Source organism: Dermacentor andersoni, chromosome 2 (genome assembly GCF_023375885.2).
Source record: "Dermacentor andersoni chromosome 2, qqDerAnde1_hic_scaffold, whole genome shotgun sequence".
In the NCBI taxonomy this organism is placed as follows: Eukaryota; Metazoa; Arthropoda; class Arachnida; order Ixodida; family Ixodidae; genus Dermacentor; species Dermacentor andersoni.
The window spans coordinates 7,727,510-7,745,116 of NC_092815.1; positions in this window are offsets into that span (position 1 = coordinate 7,727,510).

Genomic DNA, 17,607 nt, shown 5'->3' on the forward strand with positions numbered 1-17,607 from the left:
GTCTTCAGCAGACATAGCTAGGGACGTTGGGAAGTGTTGCATCTAAAGCGACAACATCAAGAGGGGGGAAAAGGAAAAAATTAAAGATGAGGGTCAAATAATATTACAGGAATTAGGCAATGCTTCAAGTGCATTCAAAAGATGCAAATCACAGGAGGACCTTCAAGGTTTTGCTGTCTCTCTGCTCAAACACATGAGAGAGGTCAGTGAGGACAAGCATCCTGACATGAAAATAAAACTGATGCAACTAGTAAAGGAATTCAAGGATTAGTGTTTCTTTAACGAATGCCTTTTGTATAATAAAGCCAAGAGACAATGAAAGAAAGGAAATCATTGAGGAATTTAATTGCTTTATATTGAGATGTAGAAATAAGGAGAAGAATTGAAATGAAAGTGGATGAGAAGATTACTTCCGATTGGTGGGAGACAAACCCACAACCTTCGAATTATGCTTGCGTTGCTCTACCAATGGTGCTGCTGCAATGGCTTTCTTAAACAGATATGTGCACTAGATATATGTACTAGATCTCGCCCTGGCAGTGCTAGCCAGCGCTACTCGTGTAACAACACTCCCAGAGCCTTATATAGTACACAAACACCCTAGGAAATTGATGGAGGTATATGGAGGTATAGTCTCCAATGTAGCTCAATTGGTTTTGGGTTTAGCTTCCACCAGTGGCAAGTTGTATTTTTGTCCACTTTCATTTCCCTTCTCCTTGTAAAGTCGACATTACAAATAAAATGACAGTTTTTTCCTCTACGCTTTACTATGTTTCCCTGTCTGTTTGTTTCATATCAAAGCCCCTCAGTTCTTTCTGATCATATTATATTGTGTTGTATCTGCATTTCCGTACATAATTATTCAAAAACTTCATAAAGTTGGTACCGGTAGGCCTATTATGGTTGGCCATTGCTACAGTAGAGATTTCTGAACATGTTTTAGCAACCGACCTGCGAGAGAGAAACAAACACAAGCACTGACTTGGAACGAAAGGTCTGTTGTTGCAAGACAAGTGTTTATCTCTTTGTTGTGTTCATACTCATTGAACCGGTCTTGCAGCAAGGAACCTTTTTTGACTTCACGACCTGTGCATGCCTGATTTTGTGCATGCATCTACGGGTGCTTGTACATGCCTGTAAGGAAAAAAGAATCTAATGGAGCTTTAACCAGTCCCAATTGGAAATTTAATGCTGCAAGTTGTGAAGCGTTCTCTCGAGGACGTTCAAACACCGCAAGCATTTTTCAAATTCTTCTATTGTTAGAGGGGATAGCAGAAATTGAAATGTTTTTCCACCATCTAGTCAGGACGCGAGGCTCACTGCCAACATAGACAGTCTCTCATTCGGTCACTACTAGTATCCACAAGCCCCGCGTCTTTTTTTAGTTCTTTATTTCTTTTTTTGTTATATGACTCACTTCCTTGGTTTTGTATGTTCTGCATTGGATGTTTCGCCAAAGTTGTTGACAGTAATCAGTGACATTGACGGCAGTCCACAAATGAGGCATTTGTATGTATGACCCTTCTCTGGCAGGAAGCAGGGCTACCTGAGAGAAGCCGTGAACAGCATGCGAGGTGTAAAAGTTCTTAAGCTTAAAGAAAATGTTAGAAATATCTGCTGCTGTTGCGCTGTGCAGCAGTTTAAATTTAATACTTTGCAGGCACGATTTTCAACATGCGACTTACACGCCATCGCTTGTCTGTTTACAATGCTGAAACTGGGTGTGGGAGTCCTTAAAGAATAGCCTGTACCAGTTGGTAATGTACAATTTTGGTATATGATGTAATTGATGTTTTTGTTTGAATTTTGTTCCTACAGTTTATCCCATTTTACATTGTAGTTCTGCGTTTATTGATTTCATTTACTTGTTTGAATGTGTCTTTCATAAGCTAAATAAGTTACTGTTTTCCACCAAGTACTGGAGCAATGTTTCGGCATTAAAACACATAGAAACAGCATGTATTGGAAAAGTATGAATGCTGCTGCTGGTATAGTAGTGAAAGAAGTAAACGTATATATGCCTACCATTGTTGCTTGCATTACTTACATCACTGGAACGGAAGTAGCCGTAGGTCATGGAGCTGCTTCACGGCTGCTTCCTTCGGCACACCAGGTTGGTGCCACTTCCAGGGGACCTCACCGGCACTGCTGCAGAAGTATGCCATTAGAAGATTCCTGGCATCTACAGCTTAGCTTCGAAGTTTTTGCCATGTGTCGTACGAAGTGGAAAGTAGCTCTGCTCTGAGCCGTCCCTTGGCATGCCTTGCCGCCAGTGCCCCGGCACAATATTCCCGAAAGTGTACTCCCTGTCTGTGAAATGATGCACTTTTGCATTCAAGATAGTCAGGAAGTTGTGCAAGATGTATGCTGCTTTGATAACGAAGTCAACATTCTCAGGCTTCAAAGGGATGGTTCGGAGGAGTATGCGCCACCAGGCTGCCCTGATCCCGAAGGCATTTTCGACGCACCTCTTGAAAAAAAAAAGCAAATCATTGATTTTTATTCAGAGTGATAAAATGCAATGCCTTCCTTTAAACAAGAAAAAGTGCAGAAGGGTTGGAAGCTCTTGCTAGTGAATGCCTTGTGACAGCATAATACTTTGGGATAGGATAAAAAAAAAAGACAACACGAATGCTGGTTCCTCTGTAGCCATCTCTAATTTTTTTCTTTTTCGCTGTTCCCAAGTATTCGAGAAAAGTCTTCGATGTGAAGTGTGAAAGGTAAACTAATAATGAATGGTTGTTCTACCGGTGGTCACACTGAGCACCAGCTATTAATGAGCCATGAAATATTCGTTAAGAATTTCTTTTATAGGCATACCGCCACTGCCCGTTACAGCTGTGTGCCGAGACAACACCAGCTTCCATGTGCAATTTTGTGGATGCACAGTTGTATTTGTGGACCCACTGCACGTTATACAACACGACACTTAATGGTGAAATGATCTGATCATGCAAGCTCGTGACACAAAGTTCAGTAAAGATTTCTCGAGCAATTGTGATAAGATACGTGTACTTTTTATATGTTTTCCGTACCAATGTTCACAGATAGAAGTGGCTAATTTATGGTGAACTCAACATATTTTTCTATCCATTTATTTTTCATTTTAGAATTGAACCACACTGACTGCAAATCCATTACCAATCTCAGTTTTATCATACCGTGCTCAGCTCAGTTGATAGTTCAACACTCTTCGTGCATCCTTCAGCTGCTTTGCCGGACACGGGCGCATAAAATCGGTGAGCAGCTGGAATGCCTCGTCCCCAATGAAGGTGAAAGGTGCAATGGTGCCTGTTGTTCCTGGAAGTCGAGCACAAGCAGGCACGGAGAGGTGTTTTTGTTAGACGGCTTTTGCAAATGTGGGGTTCTGGAAGACACCGTCATCGCTATGGCGGTATTCTGCTCCAACATCTATCAGTATGTTCTTGTAGTTGCTGTTGACAACAGCCATGAGTACGACTGAAAAGGTGCCATGAAAATTGGCGTTCAAGACCTACACCAGAGGTACAAGTACACCTATCATAGTAATGCAAGGGTGACAGGTAGGTAATAAGCAAAGTGAAAGAGTATATTCATAAGTGTTGGGTGCATCCATTACATTGGTTTACACACCAAGGTTACATGCCATGAGGATAGCTGAGGGGCCGCAGTTGTACTGCAGTCTCGCGAGCTTTGGCGACATGCATTTTTTGTGCTGAAACCAAACTGTAGATATGACAAACGCGAAATTGCCTGCATTTGTTTATATAAACATGTAAAACAGCAACACAATGTGTGTAGTACTGCTTGGATAAATGTAAGCTTTCAATAAAGAAAACTATGAATGAAAGCATTAAGGTTAGCATCAAGTAGTTGGTAATAACTGTAAATTCAATCACACTAGCATAATTATTTCAGTGGTGTTCGGAAACCTTATACATGCATAAATTTGCCTTGTAGGTGTGGTACAAGCTGCCAGAATTCGGAGGAGCAACTATGGCAACATGCTTTCCATCAACTGCTCCCAAGCAGTTTGGGAACTGCCACTGCGCGGCAAACCCATCAGCAGTCTGTGCCCACTCAGACGTGCTCGGTGCCTGGAAATACCCCAAGGAACAAGTACTGCTCCTGTAATTTCTTAATACAAGTGGTCAAAAGGAACAGTGGAAATGCAGTTGTGTTTGTGCAATTGTGCAATGTGTGTGACTGTCTCTTTTAGCGATGCCAAATTTGTAAAAAGTAGGCAATATAATTCATAATGAAGTAATTGCTATCATAGGAGCGGCAAGACTGGCTGCCTCTAGATAATGAGTAATTTGTAGAGGTTGGCGAACATTCGAAGTTTGAAATATGATAGAAATTACACATTAACTATTCGTATTTGAAAATGAACTATTTGGTGTGCATTTTGAAGTATCAAAACTAAATAAATATTTCGCAAAAATGAACTATTACAGTTTCGTTACTATTCTTCGTCTGCTAAACAAAGTGGTATGTCGCAAATTATCGAAATTGAAACAACAACAAAAGTTTTCGAGGCAATTCAGAAACAAATTGCTTAATGCAGGTTTCGTTCTTGGTTTTGTAGCTGAAGCCTACGTGACAACCTGCGATTTTTTGCTTGTAGACTGTCATTTAGTCTTTTTTGGCAGCATAGTTATGCATCAGTTCTATCTTTTACACTACAATAAGCGATGTTTTTTTGCAAAGGGCCCTATTACACATGTCTACAGCACAGAAGTCCTCCAGCAGCTTCTTTTTTCCACAACTTCTTATATTTTTAGGCAACCACTTATTCGGCGCTTATGCAAAGCCAGTCATACCGCCACCATTCATTCTTAGAAATCCTGTTTCCAACTCGGTCCTAAAGATTTTCGCACTATTTGTGCAGTTTTCTTAATGACAATCGTTTTTGAAATTGATCCTAATTAACCCTGGTAGCAGTCTCTTTTTTCACTAGTGAGTAGGAGTATGGTGCCTAGTTATATCAAAACAAATATTGTTATTGTAAATATATGAGTCTCCATTTGACTAATCGATATTCGATTCGCATCCAACAAAGTTGATGTTCACCTACCTCTAAAAATTTGTGCAAGTAATATGCATAATTAAGAGTTAAGATTATCACTTTTTTATGTTGTCATAGGAACAAAGTAGAAACTTATGAAGACTGATGAAATAAGCGCCAAGTTTACATCAATGTCCAATGTCCCTCATAGCTGTGTGACATTACCTTCATGTAATGGTCTTTCAGCCTTGCCCAGATTGCTCGACAGGCCACATGAATGCAGAGTCTAGCCGTCTCAATCCCCACACGGTAAGCCAAGGCAACATCTTTTATGTCTTGCCCGGATGCCAGGTAGCTGGAATGCAAGTTGGGAAAAAATTAGTACGCATTTCTCAGTTGTTGTTTGCACATTACGATGACATGACTTTCCTTGACAATGATTTTCGTGGTTAGGGGGGCACTCTTTGAGGGGCATACGATCAAAATTCAATTTGTGCAGGTTAACTAGACCACCTGCATGTTTTACAAGTTGTGCAAGGTCAAAAGCGCTGAGGTAGCTTTTGTGTGATGCCATTCGATGGCAAATTTTTGAAATTCAGTTAGCTCATAACTGCTACACGGGTGATGCACTAAGTGTGAACTTTTAATCGCTGTGATATTTTTTTAAGTGTTTCTTTTTTCACACGCATTGTCAGTTGCTTCGTTTTTTTTTATTGTGTATTGCTTCAATGTTTTTGACCCCTCCCTGCTTTGGCTCCCGAAAGGCAGCTGGCAATATTATGAGAATAAATAAAATAACTCATACATTAAATGACAAAGAAATGATGTTTCCTCTTTAGGCCGCACATTCTGTATTCCTTCAATTGCATATTATTTCTACAGGGGCCACTAGCCTTTACAAACCTCAATGCTATAGCAAGTCGTTCTCCAGGCTTCAGGGGTTCTCGAATGTGGTGCTGCCGTATGAGGTTCTCTGCTACAAAGCTCAAGAGCTTGTCAAAGAGCTGCGGCGTCATGCGAAAGAACTTGGTCAGCCTGACGCATCCGTTGCATATGCAGAAATGGTGCATTATTCCCTGACAGAAGGTTCGTGCCTTACCCACATACACGCACAAGTATCGGGAGCTGTGCACGTTTAACTGACACGCATGCATAGCCACTAGCCATGATTACCTTCACCCCCTGCATTGTTTATATGCTGAAATATAAACAGTGTGTCGGCAAACAGGACAACCAGTCAATGTTAGATTAAACAAAGATTGTGCTGCCACTGCCAAGAAACATCCGAAAGCAGTGGCATAGCCTTTTAACCTGGCAGATCACAATTTAATTACATTGCACTTCATATTCTGCAGTCACACTTCCGAGAGGCAGAAAATATAAGGAATCATATCTCATCCGCAAGTTTAATATTTAACCAACACGTATAATGTTTTAAAAGGTGCTCTTGAATACATGTGCTATACTAATGGCACAAATATTACTAGCAGTCCTTAACTTTTTTGTAGGGGTGCACAAATACTGAATAGAAGATTTGGAACTGAATATCGAATCAAATGAAGAAAAAAGACGGTGGATATCGAATAAAATAAGGAATAGCAGAAAATTTATTACAAAACTTAATCCTTACAAATTTTGTGCAAGAAAGGAGGATGCTATGCAAGCTCTCTATATAAAGTATGGTAAACTGCTAATGAAGGGAGCTCCAAATTAGAATATCAGCACTGGTTACACCTTAGTTCTAGCATATGAAGGTCTGGAAAATACTTTTGTTAATAGATTATCTATCAAATAGAATCCAGTGCTTCTCCTCCTCGGAAGCTGAAGAACTCGTGACGGTATGCGCTGCTGCATACCGTTGCGCCATACTACGCGCACACGTGGCGACCACGAGGCGACGGGAGCTCCCACTTCTCCGCGACGAATCAAGAATTCGACGCGGGCGAGGTCACCACCCTGCCCCGCCTGGTTCCTGCCGACGAGGGGTCGCTGAAGGGAGGGAGAACCAGCCCAATTTGAGAAGAGAGAGTCGCTTGCAGCCGCCCAGTCGGTCTGATGCGCTCCTGCTGCTACTTGTACGCTATCATCCACTATCTGTATATATTGTATAAATTTTTCCGTTTTTCTTTGTGTGCGGAAAGAGTCCGTCTTTCGTCCTCCACCCCGAAGTCACAACAATACGCCTACAAGGGTTAGACAGAGGGCTGTTGAAGTGGCGTTAAGTATCGTTACCGCGTATCTAATACACAATCTGCGTGCATCCATCGGCTAATCAGCTCGACCTTCGCCCATGCTTTCGCGCTTTCCGAAATACGCCATGCTCTTGTCGTTCCCTCTGTTCGCGTACGTTACGTCATCGCTTCCATCTGTGCTGTCAACCTGGACAACCTTCGCACCGACGACGCGGTGCCGTTCTGGAAATAGTGGCGTTCGCGCGCTGTGTGTGCGATCCCCGCATAAATATTTTAACCTTTTCATTTGTGTCTCCTGTGCGCGCACTTAAAAACGCTGGTAAGGAAAGTAACTGCTGTCCTGACTAAGCCAAGAACCCATGTCCTAACGTTGGCTCCTTGTTCTACCACTGTAGATAATCGAAAGGAAAGCAGTTACTCACAGCCGTCTAGTAAAGACCTTCTTCTTTGCGCCGTTGAAAGACGGGCCCGGCCAAAGTCACCTAGAAAGAAATATTTTTTCTAGGTAGCTTTGGCCCGACCCACCAACGTCGCTGTAGACGCTTTCTGCGCTCCCGCCGCCTTTGCGAGAGCAGCAGCAGCAAAAGCTTCTGTGCAAGAAGCAACAGCTTAATTGTCATGTCGTACATTGCGGGCAGAGAACGCTGAAGCTGGCGAAGCAAAGAAAAATCTCGAAAGCAACGTCGTGCGTGGCCGCGCGCAGATGGTCAACTGCAACCGTTGTCTAGCAGCCGCTATCGCGCGTGCGTATCAGCAGCGGTGATGTTGATCATCGATGTAGCTTTGCTTACCGTAACGATGTGTAGAAAAAACCGAGTACATTTCTCAGCTTAAAAACAATGTAGTAGCTCTGACATCGATAAATTAAAAAGAAAGGTTAGTCACAATGAAATTAAGGATAACCCTTTTTCAAAACCAAACCCAAGCGTTTGCGCCGACGCAGGTCTGTCAGCCCTGTGCTGCGCGCAGTGAGTCGCGCACGTGTGCTCGTATCGTGAGGCTGGTACACGCCCAAAGACACGTACGCGTAGCGAGACACGTATCGCGTGTGGTGGGGCCTTGTGCTAAGAGGGCCCTGAGTCGGGGGCAGCAGCGAACGAATTGAGCTTCGTGCTGCCGCCCGCATCAACGCGAACTAAGCGAAAACAAAGCGCGTGGCAGGACCCTGTGCACGTCGCAGATGGCATTCCAGATACAGGGACCCAGGCGGGTGCGCGCGTTGTTAATTTGTTAACAAAATGCCGTTTCATGCGCTGAAGCACACACGTAACTGGAACGCCGCCAATGCATTTATCCGCAAATTTCGGGAATTTATATTTCGAAACTGGTGTCGTCCTGAGAATTCGTTCCAAGCGGATCCACCTTGCAAAGTCCACTGCTAGAATTTGTAAATTGCAATATGGGTCCTAAGATAATTAACTAGAACGTAAATTAGGGAATTTTTGTTAATTAGTCGATTTTGCATTTCAATTCTTTTTGCAAGTAGTGTCCGCCGCTTCGAGTAGACAGGATCATAAACTAGAATGTAGCTATCTGCCACACGCAACCTGTAAAAAATTTTGAAAGTGTTCGCTGAAATACCCTTTATATATAGACATGGTTGCCATGCATATCTATGCCGAAAGAAAGCAGATATAGCTGCTTAGGGTAGGTGATGGCAGCTTAGATTTTTTTCTAACACCTGATACCACGATGTCGCTGCTAGGTAAAATTAGACTCCAAGGTGGCTTTGATGGTTTGATTGCGGTAGGGAAGCCTGATGGAAGGCTGGTGAAGCACAAAGTGACGTACGTAAGCTTTTAAATGTAGTGAGTTGAGGTAATGAGCACCGGCTCTGGCAAAATGCCTAATATGCACTCTCAGCCCTTCCACGGAAAGATGTGCCTATATCAAATTGTCTTTGCTGATTGAAGTGGTTGCTGCTGTTGGTGCGCATCTTGGCAAAGGAAGGCAAACGAAGACAGGCCGAGCTTGAATAGTCTGTAGTACACGAAGAATACAGACTTCAGAAGTGTTGGTCCATACGGCCAAGCCGCTTCTCGAAAGCCACAGTTGAGGCATAGAAATATGGAAGCCGCGCATTACAACGTTTCCACCTTGTTCTGTGCAAGACGCCTTTCCTTTAGTTCAGAGTAGCGCACATGCAAATAATTAAGCGCAGTAGCAAACTACATCGTGATACAGAGGAGTGTTTTGCCGAGTAACTCTCGAGTGATGGTGCCAAGCGAGATAAAATTTACGTGTGCAGGAATAAGCTTGGTCTGCCACAGTGTGCATCTGTAACAACCAGGAGCATCGTTCAGTGGCTAAATTACCCATGTTTCGTAGCTGATAAAGAAGGAACTCTGATAAAGAAAGAAGGCTAGTGAAGGCAGTGCTGCTTGGACTAGCAATTACGAAAGATGTTTTTGTCAGCAGCTTGAGAATCAGCGTACCTGTCACGCCCAGAGCCGCCATTTACTTGTATTTCCACCTAACAGAGCTAGTAGAAACCATTTTAAAATATCGGGGGAGCCCCCAATATTTTTGTGATCGGTGCTTTACGTTCTTGAGCGCTTTTTTTATAACTTCATTGCTAGCCTGCATGAGCCACAGCAGCGAAAGAAGCGGGAGCTGTAGCACTGACTCGCAGCAGTTAGTATCTGCAAAGCTACAGTGTGGGTCCGTTCTACGTGGGTGGTCGTTCAATAAACATCTACTAACAGAATCCTCACTAATCCCTTAAAAATTATGTATCGCGAGCAACGGCGACTAGCTGAGAATTGCTTCATTCAACGCTTTTTATATTGCCTCGATGATATTGTTTTTTCGATTTCGAGCCGTGTAGCACCCGAACTAAAGGTTTTGACTAGAGTTAACTCATGTCGGATAACATGTTCATGGTTCATTACCGGAGTTTATTAAAGGAGCTCAAACGAGAAAAAAGAGAGCGAGAAAGAATCCAGTGGCGATAGAAGCTGGAGAAGGACCAGGAAGTTGTTTAGGATTAAGTGAGACCAGCTGGCGCTCTACAAGGAAGCCTACGTTGGCTGCACTCGTGTCCATAAAATTTTTTTCATAAAGTTTAATTATTCATCTGTACATGACTGCTCGTTGAGAATAGTAATTCAGTGTAAGCTGGTATCTGTCTTCTTTAGTGTTGCTCGTGTGTCGAAAATCTATTACTTCAAGCAGGAACACCCAGCTTAGCGCTGCTCAGAGAGTTGGAGGAAATGTTCCTAGCCGCTGTGCATCCAGCAACAAATTTTTTTTTCTCTTGCACGAAATTAGTAATGGTGCGATGATAAAGAGGCAGAGACAGGAGAAATAAATTCAATATGACGCTCTGAAAGTGACGGCAAGAAAATAGTGTTTGGGCTTGGCAACAAGGGCTATTCTGGGCTAAAGCACATAAGGTGACTGTTGTAAGTTCTCTTTACGAATTCGTATTTCTCACTATAGCAAGGAAATACGTGGCGTGCGTAAACTTTTCTTGTAATCCCAACAGCGAAAACAATTCGCGTCTTGGAATTTTACATATTGTTGCACTAAAAAAAAAGATAAGAGGCCGCCACATCGCATGAGTTCTTTGTGAATGAAATACTATACGTACCTTCCGTAATACAAAACAAAATGAAACACGAAAATACAGAGAAACATTTCCAATAAAAACGAATAAATTAAATCAACTAAACAGATGTAAACGGCTAAGAAATTCTTCTTCTTATTTAAAGGAGTCCTGACTAAACCCTGGTTCTTCCTTACATAACAGTCCGCGGATATCGCATGCCGTAGCTTTTGTGAACATCTCAGCAAAATTTTGCAGTCATGCGGGGCGCGTTGAACTCACAAGCAGAGAACGATGCCACCTTTTTCTCACACACTCTCTTTTCAAATGACGCATTCTCCTCAGCCGTTTTCATGCTTTTGGCAACTGTCATCAGCATGTGTCATCATATGCAAGTTCCCCATATTGGCTGCTATTGGCTGATAGACTTCAGACATCATTAACTAGAGCGAAAAAGACACCGGACAAGAGCGAGAAGCACTCATAACAGGAACTTAATTGATGTTCATTTAACACGTAAGTACACTGATGTACATAAGCCGCGGGCATTGCAGGATGAAAGCTGCATAACGGCAACTGCACTGGTCCCACTTCCCCGTGAACCACAGGCAGTAATATGGCCACATATTCATTGTACATTCTTGTGGTACGATTAAAAAAAGTGCATACATCAAGGGCAGAAATGACGTAACATTGAAACGGTAAATAAATACTTTTTAAGTGACACAAAAAAGTTAACATCTACAAAAGGTTTTGCAGCAATGTGTTTTCACGTAAGTTTTCAGTACTTTGATATTTATTAAGTGTTGAGGCAAGCTAGAAGGAGAGCATTAGAAGATCGTAATTAGCTGATGGGCGTCGAACTGGCCAGTGTTAAGAGTACGGATTTAGGCATAGAGCTAGATTCTGCTGCAAGTTTGAAATATTTCTGATATGAGTAGAAGCCTTAACCATTCTAAAACTGGTACAGCACAACATAGAAAGGAAGAAACAAGCCGAGCCGGCCAGAAAAAGGACCAGAGCGCTGACTTCCAACTGGTTTATTGGCAGGTCGCACGAAATATATAGCTGCAAGAAAGCATCAGGACACGCGTCAAAACACTTCCCAAAGCATCACACCGATAGAAGGCTACACCATCATGAGTCACAGAACGCGCAATTCTGTCACGCAAGATTAAGCTGATTCAGAAATCTTACTTTCTGTGGAGATAGGCACAAAGATGGTGCGCTAACGCACGTGCTGCCAGCCCTTGCTATGAGATGTGCTTCAATAATCTCCCGCGTAAGTTGTGATCCGTGCTATTTTAGCGCTTCACGCCGATAAAAATTCGACGTACATCTACAGTCGCGACAGTGTATTTCCCATGTGTCCCTGTAAAGCTCGGTGCACGTTGTAATCACGTTCTTTTAGCCTTTCATTAAAGCAGCGACCAGTTTGGCCTTTATATCCCTTCCCGCATGATAGTGGTATTGAATAAACAACCCCAATAACGCAAAACCCATATGGTCGAACAGACAGTAGTCGATTTTAGTTAAACGATAAATGTAAAGTTTTATCGTTTTACCTAAAATCGACTTTTGTATCTTTTAAAGACATACATTCAAAACAGTGGTGTGCGCATTGGCTCGTGTCTGGCCCCTGTCCTAAGTGACGTCTACCTTGCTCATCATGACCGGCTGCTATTGAGCATGCTAGATAAACGAAGTGTTGCCAAAGTATGCCGTTTTGTAGATTATTTTTTTGTCCTTGTAAATTTGTCCCACATCCTTGTAATTTGTCCCACATCACACGAAATCGTGAAAACATTTAGCAGTTGCTTTCATCCGCTTGTGTTCATCCATGAGATGCCCACTGACAACAGCCTACAATTTTTAGACCTCAATTTACTTCTTTCACGTGACCATGTATGATGGATGTACGAACCAAGAAGCGGGAAACTTCTTTTATCATTTGACTCAACCCATTATAATCTGGTTAAGCGAAACATCACTAATCTTTGTCTTACTAATGCCCTCAGGAAATCCTGTCGTCATACCATACAGTGCAGTTTTGCAGGTCAAGTTGATCGACTTTTGTGTGCCTGGTACCCGGCCACACTACTGTCGGCCATAGCTGAGAAGCTATTAAAGCAGCTAAAGAAGGACAGTGACACGGAAGCCCAACAAAGAAATGAACTAAAGAGGCCGGTAGTCATACCATATTTGCATAACGTCTCTCACAGATTAAAAAAACAAGATTGGCTGCAAGGGTAACGTGGAAGTAGTGCTTTCTGCACCAGTTACGCTGCACAGGCTCTGTACTGTCGTAAATGCCCTCAATCCGCGCACTACTGTCTGTTCGACCATGCACAAGAAGCGTTTTGGGTCTTCCGTTGTTGGAGTTGTTTATTCAATACTACTTTCGTGCGGGAAGAGATATATAGGCCAAACTGGTCGCTGCCTTAATGAAAGGCTAACAGAACATGATTACAACTTGCGCCGAGCTATACTTGGGAATTCACTGTCACGACAGTGGATGTAAGACGAATTTTTATTGGTGTGAAGTGCTAAAAACGCACCGATCACAACTTACGCGGGAGATTATTGAAGCTGATCTCATAGCAAGGGCTGGCAACACATGCGTTAGCGCGCCATCTTTGTGCCTATCTCCACAAGAAGTATGATTTCTTGATCAGTTTAACCTTGCATGACCGAATTGCACGTTCTGTGACTCAGGATGATTTAGCCTTCTATCGGTGTGATGCTTTGTGAAGTGTTTTGACGCGTGTCCTGATGCTTTCTTGCAGCTATATATTTCGTGTGACCTGCCAATAAACCAGTTAGAAATCAGCGCTCTGGTCCTTTTTCTGGCCAGCTCGGCTTGTTTCTTCCTTTCTATGTTGCACTGTACCAGTTTTAGAATGCAATACCAACTCGTCCAATCCTCAACCCTAAGCTTGACCATACAACATTTAAACGAGCATATAAGTTGATATTCGTAAAGGTGGTCTGCTCCTAAAATTTTAAACTTCCGGAATATATCACGTGTATGTACATTGTAAGTCAAGTCTGAAATAGCACTGAAGGCATTCTTCTGGAAAATTAAATTACCTAACGATATCTTAGTACTATTTCACCAAACGAGGTGACAATATCGCAGGTGAGAAGTAAATAGTGCGTTATAAATCATAAGTTTCTGCGGTAGCTCTGTCATCTGCGCAACATACCTTAAGTTTTTTTGTAACGAATCGGCGTGGTGGTCCCATAGTATCAATTAATGAAAATAACACCTAAGCTTTAGCTGTAGCGGAAAAGTTCTATTTTCGCGTCATTGAGTGTGAGGCACTGAGTGAGATGACAAGGCGTGGACTTCGCTTTAAAGAGGACTGCTTTTGTCTTGGAGCAATTTGATGGCATAGAGATTTTTACCGACCGGGTATATATTTTGTGACTATTTCATTTGCTAAACTTATGAGTTGATCTTCCTTAATTTCTGAGGAAAATAAACTGGTATCATCTGCGTAAATAACGCAGTTGATCGAATCATCAATACTCACAATGCCATTTGTATAAATGATAAATAGAAGTGGTCCCCATATGCTACCTTGACGCACACCCTGCTTAATAAGATAATTTTCTACTTATTGATGCGCACTGCATCTGTTGGTTATGTAACTTCTTATTAAATGTGATACAACTCTGCATGTACCGTAACAATTGAATTTTTCTAATAGGGTTCCATGGTTAATTTTGTCAAAACCTTTTAAAAATCTAAGAATACTCCACATGTTGATTTCTTTACCTATGTAGTTTTCTCAAAATGAATTCTTTTTATTTAAGAAGACCAGTTTCAGTCGAGCAGCCTGGCCTGAAACCTTATTGGAATGGCGTTAAGAGAGAATACTTAGTAAAGAAAGTAGTCATCCTAAGAAGGATAACTTTTTCTGAACCTTTTGAAAACAATCGAGGAACTGAGATTGGTCTGTAATTAACTTATCTCTTTCTCCACTGTTTGTTTTTGTCTGTTGAGGAAAAATGCCAGAGGTCAAAGACATGTTGTAAACATAAGTGAGGCAGGGGATGAGCAGCTGAATAACAAGAATGGTTTGTATTTTTAATTCATGTACATCCTCACTCTCGATTCACCTAAACATATTTGCAACACATTAAGAACTTTACTGTCATTACCCCAATGAAAATACAAGATATGTGTAAGGGTACTCGGCAAATACATCAAATAATCCGGATCATGAGTGTTTGCAACTAGAGATAAAAAGTAGTTATTAGATTGCTTCGTTAGTGCTTCACCTTAAAGAACCCCATTATACCCACGTTAGGCTCGTTAATATTAGAGACAGGCCGCCGTGACGATATAAAAGAATTCACCTTATTCCATATCTGCTTCGCATCAACGATGCCATCAAACATGGAGTTGTAATTGTCGTGTTTAACTTGTTTTGTAATTTACTCAGATTATTTCGGTATTTTTTAAAAACTCATTCAACTTGTCTGGGTTGCGGTCATTCACAAACACATCGTGCAACCTTTTCTTTTATTTTATAATTTTCATTAGCTTAGAGGAGATCCATGATTTGCGAGCGTGTTTAGGTTTTTTTACATGCCTCTAAGGAAAGTGTTTGTAGCATACTGAGCGCAAGACGTTAATGAAGCGGTCGCAGTCTCATTAGGCGATGAAGAGGAGAGTATGTCATCCCAGCTCAACGAGCTTATTTCGTCATGAAAGCAAGAGACAGATGGTGAATTTATATGTTTGAAATACGTATCTGGTTTCACGGGGTGGCTGTATTTATATTCTGCCGCAATAATTAGGCAAATTGGCAAATGATCACTACTACTAATACTTATCGTACCATGGTGTAGAGGGTCAGTACAATTTGTTATAAATAGATCCATCAAGGTTGTTATAGCAGCTGTAATGCGAGTTGGGCTAGTGAAAGGCCGGGCGAAAGAAGCATATTAGATAGATCCGTTTGGTTGTATTTATGAGCACGTCAATGTTCAGATCAGCTCCGAGTACTAATCTATAATTGTTATCATTAACAAACCAATACAATTCATTTAATTAAAAAAATTGTTGATGCGGCTGTGAGATGTCTATACACAACAGTAAAAAGAAAGTTTTGGAACTTTAAATACGCTACTTCAATGTCCACATCATCGAGATCATCCATAAATATTCTAATAGATGATACTTTTTCCACATATATGCATCCGCCACCACTTCTAGTTTCTTTGTTTATTTAGGTCACATTATACCCATCAGTATTACCACCTGCAGGTAGTGGGCCGGGGGCAAGAGTGGGTGGAGGCCAAAAAAGCAGTGAGGACCACGCGCCTTCTCCCTGCACGCGAACCCGCCCCCCACAGAGGTGCACTCCTGGAGCCAGCTACTCTGCGGTTTAATAAACCTGTAGAGTATTTCCGAAGGCTCGTGAGAAACTGGTGGAGGGGCTGGGTAGCCCTCACGGATGTTGCAGACCCCTCCAAGGATTCGTACTACGAATCCCGCGCCTGTCGACACTCCCGTACGTTGGACCAGCCGCTGGAACAGGGGACTAGCCCCGGAGGTTGTCGACCTTACGGTTCCTACCACTTCAACCGGCATGGCCAACACTTTCGCTGAACGTGCCCCACGCGGTACGGAGAATACGATGTTGAGCCGGTATAAACTTGAGAGCCCACAGATCATGGTGACGTTCCATGGTGCAGGGTTCGAAGACGTCGAAGATTGAATGGTCGACTTCGAGCGCGTGGCCGCTTTGAACTACATGGACGATGTGGCAAAACTGAGACGCGTCTACTTCTACTTGGAAGACGGTGCGCGTAAAGGATTTCGAAACCGTGAAGAGCAACAGACGTCGTGGCGCGAAATTTGTCGTCGGTTTCTGGAAACCTACACCAGTGCAGATCGCCACGAAGGAGCGGAACGAGCAATTATGGCCCGCGTCCAGTTACCAAATGAAACTGTCACCACATGGATCAAAGAAATGACGCGCCTCTTCAGAGGAGCTGATCCAGGAATGACGGAGAAGTTACGTCATGTGATGTGTGGGGTCAAGGAGCAGTATTTTGCTGGTCTCGTGCGGAGCCCTCCGAAGACGCTCGCGGAGCTCTTGTCCGAGGCCGTGGCCATGGAAAGGATGCTTCTGCATCGGTTCAAACTGTATGAGCGGCAAGTGAACAACAGGTCCCCTGCTGACATTTTCACGGCCATCAGAAGCAACAGTGACGGTCTGCGAGAGCTCATCTGCTCCGTAGTGCGTGAAGAGTTGTAAAAGGCCGCCGTCACACTAACACCATGCCCTACGGTAAACTGCACTGCATGTGTTATCAAGGACCAGTTGCACGAGGCCATCCATGGTACCTCGTCTCCTGATAACGCTGCGGCAGAACCTGCTCAACCTGGAAGCTGTAAGGCACCCTGCTTCCTCTCCGCCGCTGTTCATTCGTGCTCCTCCTTCAGTGCCACATCAGCCGGCGCAGCCGATATTGCACTGCGAAGCTGGGTACACGCCACCGCACTTTGCTCATGCCGCTCCAGTTGCCTATCGTCCGGAGCAATGGGTCTCCTACACCGACTGTAGACGCACGTCCCCTCGGAAGTCGGAGGTTTGGCGCACAGCCGATCGCCGGCCTCTGTCCTTCCACTGCGGTGAAGCTGACGACCTGTACCGCCAGTGCTTATACCGGCGCCTTGGACTTCGAGGCTTTTACGCGTACTCGGCTCCGCCCCCATACGGCCAGCAACCCCGGGACATTGAGGACTACATTTCTCAGCAGCACTTGCCGCCGCCTGATGGGCGGCAGTCGCAATCACCGTCTCCGCGATGATTTTCACCTCCGCCCCAGCGCTATTCTACTGCGCGGCCGCCCAGTCCCCG